At 42.7% G+C, this 18245-nt stretch overlaps 1 protein-coding gene across 1 annotated transcript in view; it reads right to left on the bottom strand.

The window, feature by feature from the left end:
• The window catches only part of LOC140194544 (uncharacterized), a 51323-nt gene that overhangs the window by 22552 nt on the left and 10526 nt on the right, over positions 1–18245 (bottom strand). The gene's annotated exons all lie outside the window — the stretch shown is intronic.

Here is an 18245-nt window from a genome sequence, read left to right as displayed (position 1 = left end):
TTCCATTTCGTGTACATAAAAAGCAACAACAAATATAAAGTGGATTGATTAACGTCAGGGGACTTAGGGGCAGAAATTAAAGATCAAGTCATAAATTTATAAGGTTAAGATATGTTGGTCCATGTTCTCCTCTACTGCCACAGTGAGGCCACACTCAAGTTAGAGGAGCAACACCACATGTTCCGTCTGTTTAGCCTACAACCTGACAGTATGAACATAGATTTTTCTCACCTGGTAATTTCTACCCTCCCTCTCCTTCCTTCTTTCTTTTTCCATTCCCCATCCTGGTTCACCTCTGACCTCTTCTCTTTTCAACTCCCAGCGTCTCCCTCTAGTGCTCCACTTCCTTCCCTTTCTCCCTTCACCCACTGTCCTCTCCTATCCTCCTTCTTCTCCAGCCCTTTACCTCTTCCACCTATCCCATCACAGCCAGATGAAACAGCATTATTCTGTGGCCAAGCTGCAAAACACAGTACTAACATTCATGTACTCAGCACAAGGCAAATACTGCACATATAAGGTAGCAAGCACATATAAAATATCAGTAAAGTACAGTCACATAGTCCAAGTCCCTGAGCCTATGAATGTTGCAGCAGTCAGTCGAACACAATACAGCTTCTCTTCCGCCAAGCCAACACTAGAGGACAGCACTGACTCGCGCCTGGTCGCTGCGCCACAATGCCTCCTTGCTATGACTGAAGCCATGCAGCACCCCCACTGTACACTAATCGCACTTGCAGCATTCCACGTTATCAATGTCCTACAGAGGCTTGTGATCACAAGAGAAGCAACTAAGACTATCTCTCTCTGTCAGGCGGCACCCAGCCTTTGTGCACTGACTCCTCTGATGCCTCTTTGAAGCAGGCAGCAGTACAGCCACACCAAGTCCAGCCCCTTCTGTTTCTCCACCAATGAGCAACTTGCTGATGGGGTAGACCTGAGTACTTTATGTTCTTAAAGTCCAGCAGGGACTTGTGATCATAAAAAATACATTTACAAAAGATAATATCGCCTTTTGGTTGCCCCTCGAGAGGCTTCTTCGTCAGAGTGCACCGCCATCTTACTTTTACTTTCTCCCCCCACCTATCACCTGCAGCTTGTACTCCTTCGACCACCCCCACCTTCTTATTCTGCCTTCTTCCCCCTTCTTTTCCAGGCCTGATGAAGGGTCTCAGCCCAGAAATGTCGAGTTTATTACTCACCATAGATCCTGCCTGACTTGCTGAATTTCCCCAGCATTTTGCGTGGGTTCCCATAGGTTGAGACCAACATCAAGTCCTACAGGCAGATCACCAGCTCCGTGAAAGATACACTTTAGGTAGCCCAACCGCCATTGGTATTGGTTTATTATTGTCACGTGTACCATGATAGAGTGAAAAGTTTGTCTGGCGTACTGTTCATACAGATCAATTCATTCACAGTGCATTGAGGTAGAACAGTAACAATGCAGAATAAAGTATAAACACTACAGAAAAAGCACTGTGCAGGTAAACATTAAAATGCTGGATCATCTTGTTGGATCTGGAGATGATATTGTCTAGAAAGCTTTCTTTGGAAGTCAAGAATCAGGCATAAATCTTATGGGTGTATTAGATATTCATCATAGTACAGGTCAGACGGAGTCAGTTTGTCAGCAAGTAAGAAGGAAATAAAGAGAAACAAGGCAAGTAACAAAGGACCACAGACGTTGTGTCCTCCCTTTACACTGCAAATTAGCTGAAGGTAGTTAGGTAATGGAGTCTTCTCTGAAGAAAAAGGACAGTCTCCGATGAAAAAGTCAGGTCTGTGAAAAAGGGCAGCTTTGACTAATGCTGCCATGGCATCTCAAACTCACAAAAAACTAATTTATTTGTGAGTTTCAGATGTCAAATACACAGGATTGGTAAAAGCGGCAGCAAGTTACAAACTCAACCAGCTCCATCGTAGAAAAGAGCTTCCTCAGCATCGAGGAAATTTTCGAAAGGCGATACCTTAAAAAGGCAGTATCTGTCATTAAGGGCACCTCGCCCGTCACCCAAGGCATGCCCTCTTCTCATTGCTACCATCAAGGAAGAGGTTAGAAGCCTGAAGGCACACACTCAACATTTTAGGAATATGAGAAGGTCTATAGATGCTGAAAATGCAGAGCAACACACACAAAGTGCTGGAGGAACTCAGCAGGTCAGGCAGCATCTATGGAAATGAATAGACAGTCGATGTTTCGGGCCGAGAACCTTGTTTGGGACTGAGACGGAAGGGGGAAGATGTCAGAAGAAATAGATGGGAGGAGGGGAAAGAGGCTAGCTGGAAGGTGATAGGTAAAGCCGGGAGGGTGGGAAAGGTCAAGGAGTGGAGAATAAAGATTGTGATAGGAGAAGAGAGTGGATCATAGGAGAAAGCGAATGAAGAGGAGATCTAGGAGGAAGTCACTGGCAGGTTAGAGAAGTAAAAGGTCAGGGTGGGGAATAGAGGAAGGGGGCAAGTTTGTTTACTGGAAGGAGAAATCGATATTCATGCTGTCAGGTTGGAGGGTACCCAGACAGAATATAAGGTCTTGGTCCTCCACCCTGAGGGTGGCCTTATCTTGGCAGAAGAGGAGACCGTGGAACGACACATCAGAACAGGAACGGGATTTGGAATTACAGTAATATGTTTGGCTAAGGGGAAGTCCCGCTTGTGGTGGAAGTTGCGGAGGTGCTTGCAAGAGCGGTTCCTCGATTTACATTTTAAGGACAGCATCCTCCCCCTCTGCCATCAGATTTCTGAGTGGGTATGCACTCTACCTCACTTTTTTCCACTCTTTCTCACTACTTATTTAATTTATTTATATTTAGAACCATAGAGCCATAGAACACTACAGCTCAGAAAACAGGCCATTTGGCCCTTCTAGTCTGTGCTGAAACATTATTCCGCTAGTCCCATTGACCTGCATCCAGTCCATAACCCTCCAGACCTCTCCCATCCATGTACCTATCCAATTTATTCTTAAAACTTAAGCGTGATCCTGCATTTACCACGTCAGATGGCAGCTCGTTCCACACTCCCACCACTCTCTGAGTGAAGAAGTTCCCCCTAAACCTTTCCCCTTTCACCCTAAAGCCATGTCCTCTTCTACTTACCTCTCCTAATCTAAGTGGAAAGAGCCTGTTCACATTTACTCGGTCTATACCCCTCATAATTTTGTAAACCTCAATCAAATCTCCCCTCATTCTTCTACGCCCCAAGGAATAAAGTCCTAACCTGTTCAATCTTTCCCTGTAACTCAACTCCTGAAGTATATGTATAGCTTGTGGTAATTTATCATTCTTTATTATTATGTATTGCAATGTACTAATGCTGCAAAACCACAATTTCTTGACATACACCAGAGATATTAAACCTGATTGTGATTTTACACAGAACCAACTGTACCGCAGGCTACTGAAATCTTATAGACAAACAGGTGATTATACAATCATTTACGCAAGCATAAAGAAAGTTAAACTACAAGGTAAGTAACAATTAAATAGTAAATTAGTCCCTAATCCAACACTATACAAAGAGGTATCAGTCAGGAAATGCTGCAGACTGGCATGTTGCAGTCAGCAGGAGGACTTGCTAGAGATGCATTGAAGCTTGGTGCAGCCAGCTCCACAGTTTTGTGGTTAGGGATTGCAGTTGAAAGTCCTTCTGTCACAAAACACCGAGAAACCAAGTCAATGTAGGTTGAAGTTTTGTATCACCTATGAAGCTTTCTGTGAAGCCTATGAAGTTTTGTATCACCAAAAGGGAACTACATGGGTTGCAACAGTACTCTGATACACAGCATGTTCACACTGCAAGTGTAGAGACGCAATAACACTAAGAATGTATAGACTAAACACCACTATGAAAGTGAAGATTTTTTCTATATTTTTGCTTACATTTTTATGAATAAATTTACATGATTTTAAATGCCGTTGAAAGGTGTCCTGATGTGGAGGGAGGAGAAGATGGCAGCGTGACGCGGCTCGCAGCGGCCACTCTGGTAGTGATGTCTGTTACTGTTATTTGTCAAGTAGTGTGCCGTGCACAATCCTGATTTGATGGAGACAGACGTGAGAGCACAGAGGAACATCTGGTGAAACTTCTGAAATGCTTGCTTCGCTGCTGCTGCTACTGTGTGGTCCAGAAACTCCGGAGGAGAAGGCCCCGAGTCCTCGGCTTTGGAGGGAAGGGGTCGAAGCGCTCGGCAGAGGATGGTGCTCAGAGAGGCTGTGTCAGAGGGGCTGGTCAAAGGCTTCAAGTTCTTGGACGGACTCAGAGCCCACTGCGGTCAGGTGCTTCCAATGGTGCTGCATCGGCAAGTTTGCAGCGCTTGGAGGTTCATGGCAGAGAGAGTTTCTCCCATCTACTGTCTACGTGAGATGATAAGGCTATTGGGACTTTGAGACTTTTTTTAACTGTGCCCATGGTTTGCTCTTTATCAAATTACTGTTGCACTGTTGTAACTATATGTTATAATTATGTGGTTTTGTCAGTTTTAGTCTTGGTTTGTCCTGTGTTGCTTGTGATATCGTTCTGGAGGAACATTGTATCATTTTTTAATGCATGCATTTCTAAATGACAATAAACGAGGACTGAGTGTCCTCATAATCTAATACAGAAACAATTTCAGCATATAGTAGGAATAAGGTTTAATATCACTGGCATATGTTGTGAAATTTGTTGTTTAGAGGCAGCAATACATAATAATAATAAAACTATAAATTACAATAAGAAATATATATAAATAAAGTAAGTAAGTAGTGGAAAAAGAGAGCCCAAAAATAGTGAGGAAGTGTTCATGGGCTCATTGTCCATTCAGTAATGGATATATCTTTTAATCACTTTCTGTAATTCCAGATCATTTTTGTTCTTGACCTGGGATGAATTTTGCATTGCTAATCTGAAAACAAAAAATTCCTGTGAGTCTTTAATCTTGGTGGAACTATCTCAGGAATACAATTTGAAAAGAAACTTTGATTTTAAGGAAAGATTAACTTTAAATCTAGGAAAATAACTGGTAGATTTAGAAACAAATCACATTTATCAGACACTAAAATTTTTAAAAGTTGATAAAATATTTAAACTCATCAACCTACAAATAATATTGTGAAAACTACACACTTTGAAAGCAGTTCAGCAAATTATTGCCACCAATGCAAATCTAACTTTAGAACTGGAGGAAAGTTTACATATCTTCATGTGTCTGAGGGGTCAGGCGTGGAGGGGTGGAAAGGGTGAGCACCTTCAAGTTCCTCAGTGTCAACTTCTCTGAGGATCTATCCTAGACCCAACATATCAGAATCAGAATCAGATTTAACATCAATAGCATGTCATGAGAGTTGTCTTTGCTGTAGCAGTACAATGTAATACATAATACCAGAAAAATGTGAATTACAGTATATATATAAAATAGTTAAATTAAGTAAGTAGTGCAAAAAAAGAAATTAACCAAGTAGTGAGGTACATTGGGTTCAATGTCCATTCAGCAATTGGATGGCAGAGGGGAAGAAGCTGTTCCTGAATCATTGAGTGTGTACTTTCATGCTTCTGTACCTCCTACCTGATGGTAACAATGAGAAGAGAGCATGTACAGGATGCTGGAGGTCCTTATTGGTGGATGCCGCCTTTTTGGGGCACCGCTCCACAAAGATGTCTTGGATCCTATGGAGTCTAATGCCCATGATGGAGCTAACAAAGTTTGCAACTCTCTGCAGCTTACTTCAATCCTGTGCAGTAAGCCAACCCTTCTTCCCCCCATACCAAACGATGATGCAGCCATGCAGCCATTGATACAACTATGAAGAAGGCAAGCTAGTAGGAGTTGAGGAGATTTAGTATGTCACCAAAGACTATAGCAGATTTCTACAGATGTACTGTGCAGAACATTCTGACTGGTTGCATCACCATCAGGAATGGAGGCGCCAATGCGAAGGATGGGTCAAAGTTGCAGAGGTTGGTTGGTAAGCTCAGCCAGCTCCATCATGGGCACCACCCTCTCCACCATCGAGGGCAGCTTCAAAAGGCGATCCCTCACCATCTGCGACTGCCCTCTTCTTACTATTACCATCAGGGAGGAGGTACAGGAGTCAGAAGGCACGCACTCAATATTTTAAGAATAGCTTCTTCATGTTCATGATCAGATTTCTGAACAGTCCAGGAACCCGTAAACACTGTCTCACTATTTTCCTCTCTGTTTGAACTACTTATTCATTTATTCATCACTAAATGAGAGGAAACTTAAATTCCAGGGCCATGTCATCAGAAAGGGAGAAATAGAATGCCTTGCATTACAAGGCCGTATGCCCGGGAAACGCAGAAGAGGAAGGCGAAGAAGAAAATATACGGACACTGTGAAAGAACTAACAGATCTAGGTGTGAGAGATATCATTGACGCTGCAAGGGATCGTTCGATGTGGAGAGCCATGAGCCATGATCGCCCAAGTGTGTAACACACAAGGCACATGAAGAAGAAGATTCATTTTTTGTATTTATTTCTCATTATAACGTACAGTAATTTTGTTTTATTCCTATGTTTTGCACTGTACCAGTGCCCCAAAGCAACAAATTTCATGACGTATCTCAATGCTAATAAACCTGATTCTAATTACATCTGTTTCCTCAGGTGCTTTGAATTCCTCCCACATTCCAGAACAGGCCTGTTTGAAGAAAACTCTGCCCAATTGTCACCAGCACATAGCCTGTTGCACCAGAGGCTTGAATGCACTAGACCACGGCTACACTACGATAAGGAGTGCCTGTCGTTCGTTTGAGCCCATTTGGCTGTATTCCTACTACCTGAATACAGACAGAGCTGAAAGCGCAAGGCTCCAGAGATCAAGACAACCTAGAGGTGGTCGCGCGAGGCTGAGTAACAGTTACAGGATTGCCTTGAGTCAGTGGACTGGGCCATGTTCAAGAACACATCTGAGGATCTGAATGACTACACCAGGGTCATTACAGACTTCATTAAAACAGCTGTGGATGAACGTGTCTCCACAAAATCGTTCAGGGTTTTCCCAAGTCAGAAACCCTGGATGAGCAATGAAATCCGGAACTTGCTGAGGGCCAGATCAGAGGCATTCAAGTCTAGAGATCAAGAATGTTACAAGAGGTGCAGGTATGATCTCCGGAAAGCTATCTCTCAGGTGGAGTGGAGATTCCAGACTAGAATTGAATCAACAAGGGATGCTCGACAGCTGTGGGAGGGGTTGAATGTCATAAACTCCTACAAAGTTAAATCTTGCGACAAAGGGGACAGCAAAACTTTGCTTCCAGATGAGCTCAACGCCTTCTGTGCTCACTTTGACCACCAGAACAGGGAGGACCATCACGCACCCCCATGTCTCCCAATGATCCTTTGGTCTAATTAGCTTAAGATGGCGTGCAGGCTGCTTCATGAGAGTGAACCCAAGGAAAGTATGCAGCCCAGATGGATTACCTGTCCCAGTACTTCAGACCTGTGCTGAACAACTGGCTGGCGTACTCACAGACACCTTCAACCTCTCGCTCTGGCAGTGTGTGCTACCAACCTGTTTCAAGCAGGCTTCAGTCATAGCGGTGCCCAAGAAGAGCACTGTAACCTGTTTAAATGAGTATCACCCAGTGGCACTTACATCCACAGTGAAGTGCTTTGAGAGGCTGGTGTTGAAACACATCAGCTCCTGTCTGAATGGCAACTTGGATCCGCTCCAATTTGCCTATTGAAGCAACAGGTCTACAGCAGATGCTGTCTCGTTGGCTCTCCACACAACCCTGGAAGATCTGGACAGCAAGGATGCGTACATCAGGATGCTCTTTATCGAGTTACAGCTCAGCATTTAACACCATTATCCCCTCAAGACTAATCAGTGAACTAGAAGACCTGGGCTTCAGTAACCCCTAGTGCAATTGGATCCTGGATCTCCTCACTTGCAAACCCCAGACAGGTTCAGATTGGCAAAAACATCTCCTCCACAATCTCCATCAGCACAGGAGCACCTCAGGGATGTGTACTTAGCCCCCTGCTTTACTTGCTTTACACCTATGACTGTACAGCTCCAACACCATATACAACTTTGCTGATGACACCACTATTGTGGGCTGTATCAAAAGGGGTAATGAATCAGCATACAGGAGGGAAATTAGCTGAGTGGTATAATAACAACAACAACCTCTCACTCAATGTCATTAAGACCAAGGAAATGATTGTAGACTTCAGGAGCAGGAAACCAGATGTCCATGAGCCAGTAATCATCAGAGGATCAGAGGTGGAGAGGGTCAGTAATTTTAAATTCCTGGGTGTCACTATCTCAGAGGACCTGTCCTGGACCCATCATGTAAATAAAATTGTGAAGAAAGCACAACAGCGCCTCTACTTCCTCAGGTGTTCGCGGAGGTTTGGCATATCATCGAAAACCTTGGCAAACGTCTGTAGATGTGTGGTGGAACGTGTGCTGACTGGCTGTACTACAGCCTGGTATGGCAACACCAATGCCTTTGAGTGGAAAATCCTACAAAAGGTATTGGATTCAGCCCAGTACATCATGGGTAAAACTCTCCCAACCTTTGAGCACATCTACATGAAATGTTGCTGTAGAAAAGCAGCATCCATCATCTGAGATCCTCACCACCCAGGCCATGCTCTTTTCTCACTGCTGTCATCAGGTAGAAGGTACAAGAGCCTCAGGACTCGCTCCATCAGGTTCAAGAACAGTTACTACCCCTCAATCATCAGGCCGCGGAACAAAAGGGGATAGCTACACTCATTTAGGGACTCTGTTATATTACTATCTCATGCTTGTTATTTATTGCTATTTATTTATATCTGCATTTGCAGTTTGTTTGCAGTTTACAGTTACTGGTCTATAGATTTGCTAAGTAAGCCTGGGGAAAATGAATCTCAGGGTTGTATGTAGCGACATGTATGTACTCTGATAATAAATCTTACTTTGAACTTTGAACATGCAATTGGAAAATTAATTTCTTCTGTAAATTGGCCCTAATGTTTAGGTGAATGTTAGAAACAGAGGAGGCTTGATAGGATGCAAGGAAATTGGGATTAATATTGAATTAGTGTCGGTAGTGTTTGTTAGTTGGCATGGATTCAGTGGGCAAAAAGATCCTGTTTCTGCGCTACACCACTGCACAATTTAATGAACTAGCAAGTTACATTTAACTCCAAGTGGTATCTTAAACAGTTATGCATCTCACACTACAAATAAAGCATGAAACCTCAATAATTTTCACAGAGATTTCTTATTGGTTATAATGTCAAAAATTTCATTGTGGTTCACTGTTTGCAAAGATTTTAAAAGGGAAGTTATTCAGAATGAGATACAAATTCTTTCATTTGAAAACCAACGTAGTGTTAAATAGAACATTGCCATTATTCACCAGAGGGAGGACATCTGAGAAATGTTTCATAAGAATGTGCTTTCTCCATAGCAACAAGTAGAACAAAGTGAGTGGGTCTAATAAAGCAGTAGTGGCTTTAATAGGGTCAAATGAGAAACACCTACAGAGTGTTTCTTCTTCATCTTAATGAGGTTGGTTATAGAAATAATAAGCTGAGACCATGAAGAAATCTCAATTTAGCATGAGAGCATAAAACCATAAAACACAGGAGCAGAGTTAGGCCATTTGGCCCATCAAGTCTGCTCTGCCATTTCATCATGGCTGATCCATTTTCCTTCTCAACCTGTCTCCTGCCTTCTCCCTCTGATTTAAATATACCTAAAGACTTGGCCTCCACAGCCACCTGCGGCAACGAATTCCAAAGATTCACCATTCTCTGGCTGAAGAAATTCCTCCTCATCTCCATTCTAAAAGGGCACCCCTCCATTCTGAGGCTGTCCCCTCTGGTCTTACTCTCCTACCGTAAGAAACATCCTCTCCACATCCACTCTATTGAGGCTTTCAACATTCAATAAGCTTCAATGAGGTCACCCATCATTCTTCTGAATTCCAGTAAGTAGAGGCCCAGCCCCATCAAATGCTCTTCATATGACAAGCCTTTCGATCCCAGAATCATTTTTGTGAATCTCCTTTGAACCCTCTCCATTGTTAGCACATCTTTTCAAAGATAAAGAGCCCAAAACTGCTCACAATACTCCAAGTGAGGACTCACCAGTGCTTAATAAAGCCTCAACACACATCCTTGCTTTTATCTTCTAGTCCTCTTGAAATGAACACTAACATTGCATTTGCCTTCCTCACCACAGACTCAACCTGCAAATTAACCTTGAGGGAATCCTGTATAAGGACTCCCAAGTCATTTGGTGCCTCAGGTTTTTGAACTTTCTCTCCAATTTACAGAACTAGAAAATATAATACACATCAACAATAACATGAAAATCATCTACTTCTCTTGGAATCAACAATCCAATTTTGCCCTCACGTGAGAATAAACCTGATTTGGAGTCTGATGCTAAGACTAATAATGTTCATTGCAATCTATGCAGAAATGATCCAGCAACTTCAGGAGAGTAGATGTACAGTTAAAACAGAAACACTCTGTGTAAGAGCACCCCAGTGCCAAAACATCTTCCTGCCAGGCACTTGAGAATTGGAAGCCACTGAAGGGCACAACGTTGCAGTATTTGTGACGTAGCTACAGACTAGATTACTTCCTCCTTCAGGGATGTACAGATTAAAACCAAGAGGTGCAAATTGTGTATGAATGTAGCTAGAAAGTCAAGTGTTACCCAGCTCAATGCGATAAATGCTATTCCCTCCTGATTAAACTCCAAGGTACTGAAAATCAACAATAGTGGAGTTTCATTCCTCCAGTTATTAGTTATTGAAAATTTGAAAGTGTAAAATTTAAAGATTTTAGCCTTTTGTCTCTCTTTCTGCACCCAACTTGATAATGGATTCATTGACTCTAAATTACAGAATCTTCTCACTTCTTGAATTGTTTATCTCACAATGTTATTGGCAAAAGAATATAACAAACCATAATTAGTGAAAACTACAGTTAGAATTACTCTAAATTATATTGAAATTGCAATTACATTCAATCTACATAAAATATCATAAAATATATTACCTTACTTACGCATATCCTGGATGTCACTGTCCTTGAAACAGTATTATTAGTTAAACATTACAGCTAAAATCTGGGAAGACATTGCACTCAATGGTGGAAATCTGTTCAAGTGGGAGCTGTGCTACATGAGAGTGACCTGCACTATGCTGCAGAGGACAAACTGAAGTTGCAAAAGGAGAAAATGAACAACCAAAAGACCCAACTTTTAACCACAGCCACCACTTACTGGTGTGCCTCAGGGATCTGTTCTAGGACCCCTACCCTTTGTGATTTTTATAAATGACTTGGATGAGGAAGTGGAGGGATGGGTTAGTAAATTTGCTGATGACACAAAGGTTGGAGGCGTTGTGGATAGTGTGGAGGACTGTCAGAGGTCACAGCAGGACATTGATAGGATGCAAAACTGGGTTGAGAAGTGGTGGATGGAGTTCAACCCAGATAAGTGTGAGGTGGTTCATTTTCGTTGGTCAAATATGATGGCAGAATATAGTATTAATGGTAAGACCCTTGGCAATGTGGAGGATCAGAGGGATCTTGGGGTCCATGTCCATAGGACACTCAAAGCTGCTGTGCAGGTTGACTACGTGGTTAAGAAGGCATATGATGCATTGACCTTCATCAACTGTGGGATTGAGTTCAAGGGTCGAGAGGTAATGTTACAGTACAGCTGTATAGGATCCTGGTCAGACCCCACTTGGAGTACTGTGCTCAGTTTTAGTCACCTCACTACAGGAAGGATATGGAAACTATAGAAAGGGTGCAGAGTGGATCTACAAGGATGTTGCCTGGATTGGGGAGCATGCCTTATGAAAACAGGTCAAGTGAACTCGGCCTTTTCTCCTTGGAGCGACAGAGGATGAGAGGTGACCTGATAAGATGATGAGAGGCATTGATCATGGGGATAGTCAGAGGCTTTTTCCTAGGGTTGAAATGGCTAACATGAGAGGGAACAGTTTTAAGGTGCTTGGAAGTAGGTACAGAGGGGATGTCAGGGGTAATTTTTTTTACACAGTGAGTGGTGAGTGCGTGGAATGGGCTGCTGGCAACGGTGGTGGAGGCGGATACAATACGGTCTTTTAAGAGACTCCTGGATAGGTACATGGAGCTTTGAAAAATAGAGGGCTATGGGTAACCCTAGGCAATTTCTTCAGCACAGCATTGTGGGCTGAAGGGCCTGTATTGTGCTGTAGGTTTTCTATGTTTCTATGTTATTTCATGCTCGTTATTTATTACTATTTCTTTATATCTGCATTTGGTAGTTTGTTTACTGTTTACAGTTACTGTTCTATAGATTTGCTAGTATGCCAGCAGAAAAAGAATCTCAGGATTGTATGTGGTGACATGTATGTACTCTGATCATTTTTTTACACTGAACATTGTTTGACTTCCTGTGTACTTTGAACATTTTTTTTATTTCTAATTTCCAACATCTTGATACTTTTGCCCTTCTGATAAATACCTTGGGACTTCAAGGGAGGGAGAGAACAATATAAAAATGCTAGTCATTTGAATATCACTGGTCAACTATCGCAGAATTAAAGAGAACTTTGTTGATAATAAGCAGAGTGTGACCAATGATAAGGAAGAGTACAGGAGAAAAAAACCATCATAGAGCTTCCTTTAGTTGTTCTCCTCCTGTCTCTGCATCTTCGGACTTGTTAGTCATTATCTTTATATACATTTATTTAGAGATACTGAGCCACACCGCCCAGCAACCCACCCATTTAACACCAGCCTAATAGAACATAGAACATAGAATAGTACAGCACAGTACAGGCCCTTCGGCCCACAATGTTGTGCCGACCCTCAAACCCTGCCTCCCATATAAGCCCCCACCTTAAATTCCTCCATATACCTGTCTAGTAGTCTCTTAAACTTCACTAGTGTATCTGCCTCCATCACTGACTCAGGCAGTGCATTCCACGCACCAACCACTCTCTGAGTAAAAAACCTCCCTCTAATATCCCCCTTGAACTTCCCACTCCTTACCTTAAAGCCATGTCCTCTTGTATTGAGCAGTGGTGCCCTGGGGAAGAGGCGCTGGCTATCCACTCTATCTATTCCTCTTATTATCTTGTACACCTCTATCATGTCTCCTCTCATCCTCCTTCTCTCCAAAGAGTAAAGCCCTAGCTCCCTTAATCTCTGATCATAATGCATACTTTCTAAACCAGGCAGCATCCTGGTAAATCTCCTCTGTACCCTTTCCAATACTTCCATATCCTTCCTATAGTGAGGTGACCAGAACTGGACACAGTACTCCAAGTGTGGACTAACCAGAGTTTTATAGAGCTGCATCATTACATCGCGACTCTTAAACTCTATCCCTCGACTTATGAAAGCTAACACCCCATAAGTTTTCTTAACTACCCTATCCACCTGTGAGGCAACTTTCAGGGATCTGTGGACATGTACCCCTAGATCCCTCTGCTCCTCCACACTACCAAGTATCCTGCTATTTACTTTGTACTCTGCCTTGGAGTTTGTCCTTCCAAAGTGTACCACCTCACACTTCTCCGGATTGAACTCCACCTGCCACTTCTCAGCCCACTTCTGCATCCTATCGATGTCTCTCTGCAATCTTTGACAATCATCTACACTATCTACAACACCACCAACCTTTGTGTCATCTGCAAACTTGCCAACCCACCCTTCTACCCCCACATCCAGGTCGTTAATAAAAATCACGAAAAGTAGAGGTCCCAGAACAGATCCTTGTGGGACACCACTAGTCACAATCCTCCAATCTGAATGCACTCCCTCCACCACCACCCTCTGCCTTCTGCAGGCAAGCCAATTCTGAATCCACCTGGCCAAACTTCCCTGGATCCCATGCCTTCTAACTTTCTGAATAAGCCTACCGTGTGGAACCTTGTCAAATGCCTTACTAAAATCCATATAGATCACATCCACTGCACTACCCTCATCTATATGCCTGCTCACCTCCTCAAAGAACTCTATCAGGCTTGTTAGACACGATCTGCCCTTCACAAAGCCATGCTGACTGTCCCTGATCAGACCATGATTCTCTAAATGTCTATAGACCCTATCTCTAAGAATCTTTTCCAACAGCTCTCCCACCACAGACGTAAGGCTCACTGGTCTATAATTACCCGGACTATCCCTACTACCTTTTTTGAACAAGGGGACAACATTTGCCTCCCTCCAATCCTCCGGTACCATTCCCGTGAACAACGAGGACATAAAGATCCTAGCCAGTGGCTCAGCAATCTCTTCTCTCACCTCATGGAGCAGCCTGAGGAATATTCTGTCAGGTCCCGGGGACTTAACTGTCTTAATGTATTTTAACAACTCCAACACCTCCTCTCCCTTAATATCAACATGCTCCAAAACATCAACCTCACTCATATTGTCCTCACCATCATCAAGTTCCCTCTCATTGGTGAATACCGAAGAGAAGTGTTCATTGAGGACCTCGCTCACTTCCACAGCCTCCAGGCACATCTCCCCACCTTTATCTCTAATCGGTCCTACCTTCACTCCTGTCATCCTTTTTTCCTTCACATAATTGAAGAATGCCTTGGGGTTTTCCTTTACCCTACTCACCAAGCCCTTTTCATGCCCCCTTCTTGCTCTTCTCAGCCCCTTCTTAAGCTCCTTTCTTGCTTCCTTATATTCCTCAATAGACCCATCTGATCCTTGCTTCCTAAACCTCATGTATGCTGCCTTCTTCCACCTGACTAGATTTTCCACCTCACTTGTCACCCATGGTTCCTTCACCCTACCATTCTTTATTTTCCTCACCGGGACAAATTTATCCCTTACATCCCGCAAGAGATCTCTAAACATCGACCACATGTCCATAGTACATTTCCCTGCAAAAACATCATCCCAATTCACACCCGCAAGTTCTAGCCTTATAGCCTCATAATTTGCCTTTCCCCAATTAAAAATGTTCCTGTCCTCTCTGATTCTATCCTTTTCCATGATAATGCTAAAGGCCAGGGAGCGGTGGTCACTGTCCCCCAGATGCTTACCCACTGAGAGATCTGTGACCTGACCCGGTTCATTACCTAGTACTAGATCTAGTCTGGCATTCCCCCTGGTCTGCCTGTCCACATACTGTGACAGGAATCCATCCTGGACACACTTAACAAACTCTGCCCCATCTAAACCTTTGGAACTAATCAGGTGCCAATCAATATTAGGGAAGTTAAAGACACCCATGATAACAACCCTGTTATTTTTGCACCTTTCCAAAATCTGCCTCCCAATCTGCTCCTCTGTATCTCTGCTGCTACCAGGGGACCCATAGAATACTCCCAATAGAGTAACTGCGTCCTTCCTGTTCCTGACTTCCACCCATATTGACTCAAAAGAGGATCCTGCTACATTACCCACCCTTTCTGTAGCTGTAATAGTATCCCTGACCAGTAATGCCACCCCTCCTCCCCTTTTTCTGCCCTCTCTATCTTTTTTAAAGCACTGAAATCCAGGAATATTGAGAATCCATTCCTGCCCTGGTGTCAGCCAAGTCTCTGTAATGGGCACTACATCATAATTCCATGTATGTATCCAAGCTCTCAATTCATCACCTTTGTTCCTGATGCTTCTTGCATTGAGGTACACACATTTCAGCCCTTCTACCTTACTGTCTTTACACCGTTTATTCTGCTTCTCTTTCCTCAAAGCCTTTCTGTATGTTAGATCTGGCTTTACTCCATGCACTTCTTTCACTGCTCTATAGCTCTGGGTCCCATCCCCCTCGCAAATTAGTTTAAACCCTCCCGAACCATGCTAATAAACCTACCCGCAAGGATATTGCTCCCCCTCGAGTTCAGGTGCAACCCATCCAATCTGTACAGGTCCCACCTTCCCCAGAAGAGAACCCAATGATCTAAAAATCTAAAACCCTGCTCCCTGCACCAACTCCTCAGCCACACATTCAACTGCTATCTCCTCCAATTCTTACCATCACTGTCACGCAGCACTGGCAGCAATCCTGAGAACGTCACCCTTGATGTCCTGTTCTTCAGCCTTCTGCCTAGTTCCTGAAACTCACACTTCAGGACCTCATCCCTCTTCCTGCCTAAGTTGTTGGTCCCAACATGTATCACAACTTCTGGTTGCTTTCCCTCTCGTACCAGGATGTCGTGCATAGGACAATTTACAACCACCAATTTTCCTGCTAACCACTCTGTCTTTGGATCCTGAGTGGAAACCGGAGGACCTAAAGGAAGCAGTATTCGACATCAGGGACCCCCATCACCCAGGTCGTACTCTCTTCTCACTGCTGCCTCAGGACTCACACCACCAGGTTCAGGAACAGTTACTACCCCTCAACCATCAGGCTCTTGAACCAAAAGAGATAACTTCACTTGCCCCATCACTGAACTGTCCCCACAAATTCTGGACTCGCTTTCAAGGACTTCTCATCTCGTGTTCTCCACATTTTTTGCTTGCTTATTTACTTATGTGTTCATTCATTTATCTATCTATCTATTTATTTATTCTTTTTTGCTTTCTTTTGCATTTGCACAGTTTGCACACTGGTTGTCCACCCTGATGGTGTGGTCTTTCATTGAATCTATTATGATTATTGGATTTATGAGTATTCCTGTAAGGAAATGAATCTCAGTGTTTCTGTATGGTGACATACATAAGTACTTTGATAATATATTTACCTTGAACTTTGAATTTTTAAACTTTTGATCATCGAGAACCCTTCTGACTGTTATCTCCCCCGTCTACTTTTATTTCTAAAGAGCACAATTACCTTTTCTTCCCAAACCCATGTTCAGTTCAACTCAAAGTGCCTTCCAGAAATTATTTACAAATTAACTGAACTTTCACATCGCCCACACTCTCATGTTGCTTTCCCTCTCCTCATAGTCCACTTAGGCTCTCTCTCCTTTTGTTCACTTTTCCTCATTTCCACCTTCCCGTCACTCACATACCTATCCATCTAAGTTTCTTCTCCCCAGTCTACTCTCCCTATCCTCTCTTCCACCTTCTTCCATCTGTCCATTCTTCTTCCTTATCCGGTTCCAGTTATCAACCTGCATACTCTGTCTCCATCTGTACATTGTTTACTAAATCTGTTTTCACATATCACCCACCAGCTTCCATCTGTGAACTCCTATCTCGTTTGACCGGGTTTCAGCTAACACCAACCAGCACCTGCCCCACCCTTCCTTCTCACCTCTTTATGCTAGCTATCTTCTGCCTGCGCTCTGAGTCCTAATGCAGGGCCATGACCCTACGATTCTATGAGTATGTGCATATATGAAAACAGATGTATAATACACAAGGTATCATTTTGATTTTAATAGCTCACATTCGGCTTACCACTCCTCAACCTTTCACCTCATTTGTTCTATCTTTTGTGAGACAAATAACTGGAATTAGTGTTGGCATATTATTGTACTGAGATACACTGAAAAACTTTGCTTGCAATACTGTTCGAACGGATTAAATCATTGCAGCTATAATACAGCTGAGAACTCATTTCCATATCCCCAAACCAGAGTTGGAATAGCACGTCTCTAATATAGCACCAGATCCCACTAAGTGCCTGGAGAGCATAAAATCCCAGTGTAGGGAATATCCAAGAAATAGACTTGCCAGATGGGTTGTGGTACAAGCCCAAATGAGACCATCTGGAAGCCACATACCCTGTATTGATATTAAACATACAATCTGAATACTGTAGAAAGTTTGTGATATATTTATGTTCCTTCTCCTCCCCTCAATTTTATTGGGAATTAATATTAAAATAAATTATGGCTAAAAATGAGACTAGGAAGTGGGAAACTTTTATTTGACTGGCAGGAATACAATGGGCCGAATGGTTTTATGCATTGTAAATTTTCTGTAATGCCAGGCAATTTTATTTACCTGGAATAAATAATCTATACTAAGACAAATTTCAGAAACTCATCTACATTTGTAAATCCTATACCAGGAATATACAAAAATTACCAGTAGCTTTCTTATCCACTAACTTAAATCATATTTTAATCCCGTTAAAATATTTCCAAAATGTAGCAAAATAAGAAATTATAACATTTTTAAACAAATCAAGATTTTAAAAAAGAAATAAGAAATAAAGATTTTTTTTAAATTTAAAATTTTTCTAATTTTTAATTTGAACGCTGTGAGATCTCATAGTTTGATAAAAATCTGAACTTGAATTTGAACACATGGCAGAGATCTACAGGAGGATGGATGAGATATGGTTTTCTGTAATCCTCTTATGATCAAGCCCCTCTAT

Source organism: Mobula birostris, chromosome 3 (assembly GCF_030028105.1).
Source record: "Mobula birostris isolate sMobBir1 chromosome 3, sMobBir1.hap1, whole genome shotgun sequence".
Classification (NCBI taxonomy): domain Eukaryota; kingdom Metazoa; phylum Chordata; class Chondrichthyes; order Myliobatiformes; family Myliobatidae; genus Mobula; species Mobula birostris.
Note: the sequence above shows the minus strand (reverse complement) of the source record. Positions and strands in the feature narration are given on the sequence as shown.